The following is a 4,207-nucleotide window of genomic DNA, read 5'->3' as shown; positions in this document are numbered from 1 at the left end:
TTATTACTCAGTTGTACCTATCACCATTGATTTTATAATATATTTATAGTATTTATAGTATATTATAAAATCAATGCTATTAGGTACCTATATATTATTATATATTAACTGAGATCCTGGGGATAGAAACATATCTATATGCTTAATGGTTGATACACGTATATGGTCATCCTAGATCAGTGCTTATTTTTTTTAGACTTTAAGCGTTTATGGAAAAAGTTTAAATACTTAAATTGTAATACTATTATTAATATTTCTCAAATGTATATTAAAACATTAATTTACTATACATTTTAATAATTTATCTGTGTGAAATAGTACATGTAATTTTAGTAGGTATATACCTAATTTAGAAAAAAACAATTAATAATTTTGATTAAGAGGGCCTTGACATTTTTATATTAAATTTAGGGAGCCTCATGCCAAAAAAAATTTGAGAAGCACTGTACTAGATTATACTGTAAAATATCTAAATATATAACTATCTGTCCCGGTAAAAGATCATGTTTGTAATGTTGCATTTCAATTAAAAAACTTCATATACATTTTTCTAACATAATTTGTAGTTATTGAAGAAATATATAAACACAATTTTTGACAAAGGTTGGACAAATACACAGTCAAATATTAACCAAATATATCATAACGCATTATGTCAAAATAAGAATGATATTCACTTGCAAAAGAAAAAAATTAGCAAGTTGCTAAAAACAAGAAAACACCAAAAAAACTAAATAATTTTTCAAAATTCGTTTGAAGCTTATAATATAACTATTATTGAATAATATAATATAAATAATATACCTAATCATATATTAAAATATGCAAAATAATTTAAACATGTTTTTAGAGTTTTTATGAGCACTAGAAAATAATACTCCACTCTACCATACTACTGTTAAAATTAGGAGCAGAACCATAATAGTTTGAATTTAATTTAATGATTTTAAGAAGGATGCAAATATTCAAAGAAGTAACTTAATTATATATCATATTTTATAATTTATGTTTACTCGATAAAAACTATTGCAAATGATTAAAATGCAAATGTAATGTATAGGCTTAGGGACTTCTAGCTCTAAAAAATATCAAAATATGCATGCAAATATGCACCAAAAAATGGCCAAATAAGCTCTAAAATATGCACCTAAAAAAACCGTACGAAGATATGCTCAAAAAAAATGAAGTATAACAATAAATTAATATGTGGTAAAATTAAATATTTGTTTTATTAGAATTAATATTATATATTACTATACCTATTAGAATATTATTAGGTAGGTACTTGAATTTAAAATGATTTAATACATTTAATTTTTAAAAGGTAATTAGTGTTCTTCCATGTCTACCGATTCTAAAGTAAGAACAAAACAATGTTTAAATAATTAAATGTTTTAATTCTTATTTTTTTATTAATTTCTATATCTTGAAAATTACACTGAACAAAGAGATATTTCATGATGTTTTCAAACGTGAATCTACGACGATTACTTGACAGTAAATTGTTATACGAGGAAAAACTTCTTTCGACATCTACAGACGACATTGGAGCGTATTATACATAAAATAATCCAAATAATTACTTGTCAAGTCCTCAGGCAATCCTTTCATATCTTAAATTTCGCCGCTCAAAATTTTAGAAATTTTTAATAAAACTTAGTAACCATGATTTTCGTCTAAAACGTCATTTAACTTCTGTACAACTGCTTTGCCTTTTGTACATTTTAAGTCAACAATTGTATTTTTTGCATCATCGATAGTTTTTAATGAATTGGATAATTTTATTCCTTTCTTTTCCAAAAATGTTATGGATTTGGGTAAATATCCGAAATTTAATTTAATAAATGCCAAGTTACACTGGTTATTCTTTTACAAATACTCTTTTTTACAAAAAATTGTGAAAATATGCAAGATATGCAAAATAAGCATATTAATTTTAAAATAAGCACTTTCCAGCAGAATCTATCAAATATGCAAAAATATGCACATTCAAATTTTAGATCTGATATCATGGCACAGAGAAATGAATTTATTTCGATCTCTGCTCTTTTTAACAATAATCAAGAAAAATATGCAAATGCTAGAAGTCCCTAAGCCTAGTAATGTATAATTACAGGCTCCAATTTATGATGCCAACTCAATTAAAAAGAGGTACATTTCCCCAGCCCCCCCAGTTTTGAATTTTGAATTTTTTTTTTCACCATTCGTTTGTAGCCGGTTTGTATTGGTTTGTAATCTAATTTTTTTCGTTTAAAGAGATTTAGTTTTTTTTTAAAATCAAAATTTTGGTGGGGGGCTGGGGAAATGCCCAAATTTTGAATCTTGAATTTTTTTTTTTTACCATTCGTTTGTAGCCGGTTAGTATTGGTTTGTAATCTATTTTTTTCGTTTGTAGAGATTTAGTTTTTTTTTAAAGTCAAAATGTTGGTTTGGGGGATGCGGAAATTCTCAAGTTTGGAATTTTTATTTAATTTAGATTTTTTATTCAACCAGGCATTTATTCTATTTAGATTTTTCAATAAAAAATTGTTTTTATTCAAATTAATTTTTTTTTATTCATATAAGAATTTTTATCTGATTTAGGATTTTTTTTTTTTAATTTAGATATTTCAATACATAATGGTCTTTTATTCAAATTATTTTTTTATTCCAATAAGACTTTTTTATCCAATTTAAATTATTTTATCTGATTTAGGATTGTTTTTTACTTACATGTTTTTTATTCAAATCAGTTTTTTATTAAAATTAGACTTTTTTTTCTAATTTGGAACTTTTTATCCGATTTAGATTTTATTTAAAATAAAAACTAAATCGGATAAAAAAGTCTTATATAAATGAAAAAAAATAATTTAAATAAAAAATCCTTTTTGAAAAAAAATTCTAAATCGGATAAAAAAGTCATATTAATAAAAAAAATGAACTTGAATAAAAAACCATTTTTTATTGAAAAATGTAAATAGAATAAAAGCCTGATTGATTAATAAATCTAAATCGGATAAAAAGTTCCAAATTAGAAAAACAAAGTTTTATATGAATGAAAAAAAATTAATTTGAATAAAAAACTATTTTTATTGAAAAATTTAAATTAAATAAAAAATCCTTGCTTAATAATAATCCAAATTAGATAAAAAAAGTCTAATTTGAATAGAAAAACTGATTTGAATAAGAAACAGTTACGTAAAAAACAATCCTAAATCGGATAAAATAATCTAAATTGGATAAAAAAGTCTAATAGGAATAAAAAAAATAATTTGAATAAAAGACCATTATTTATTGATATATAAATAATAAAATTAATAAATAATAATAATAATAATAATAATATCTAAATTAAATAAAAAATCCTTGTTAAAAAAAATCCTAAATCGGATTAATAAAAGTCTTATATGAATAATAAAAAATTAATTTGAATAAAAACCATTTTTATTGAAAAATCAAATAGATTAAAAGCCTGGTTGAATAAAAAATCTAAATTAAATAAAAATTCCAAACTTGGGAATTTCCCCAGCCCCCAAACCAACATTTTGACTTTAAAAAAAAACTAAATCTCTACAAACGAAAAAAAATAGATTACAAACCAATACAAACCGGCTACAAACGAATGGTAAAAAAAAAATTCAAAATTCAAAATTTTGGCATTTCCCCAGCCCCCCACCAAAATTTTGATTTTAAAAAAAACTAAATCTCTACAAACGAAAAAAATTAGATTACAAACCAATACAAATCGGCTATAAACGAATGGTGAAAAAAAAATTCAAAATTCAAAATTGGGGGGCTGGGGAAATGTACCTATTAAAAAGAACTTTTTATTATTCATTGTTTTTGTATATACTAATTTCAATTTAAAAAAAATAACATTCTAATTCTTATTTTTTAAGACATTTTGCATTTAAAAGTATGAATAAACGGCCTTTATAGGACAGGAAGCGCGCTCTGGTGACTATATAACTGTGGTAATATTTTCAATCAAGAGTGTACATGTATAGGGGTCCAGAGCACGGACTAAGATAAACAGGACTGGAAACGAACCTTTATCATTTGATCGAGATCTGTTACGGAAAGTCAACGAGCGATCGTGGCGATCGTGGCGACAAAATTGAGTAAACTAAGAGGTAGTCACTATATAATATAGTAATAGAGCAGTGTAGGAAGCTATAGATGGCGCTACAATCGCTCGTTGACTTTCCGAAACAGATTTGGATCTTTT

Source organism: Acyrthosiphon pisum, chromosome A1, assembly GCF_005508785.2.
Source record: "Acyrthosiphon pisum isolate AL4f chromosome A1, pea_aphid_22Mar2018_4r6ur, whole genome shotgun sequence".
NCBI classification, from domain to species: domain Eukaryota; kingdom Metazoa; phylum Arthropoda; class Insecta; order Hemiptera; family Aphididae; genus Acyrthosiphon; species Acyrthosiphon pisum.
The sequence above is the reverse complement of the archived record's forward strand: the minus strand, read 5'-3'. Positions refer to the sequence as shown.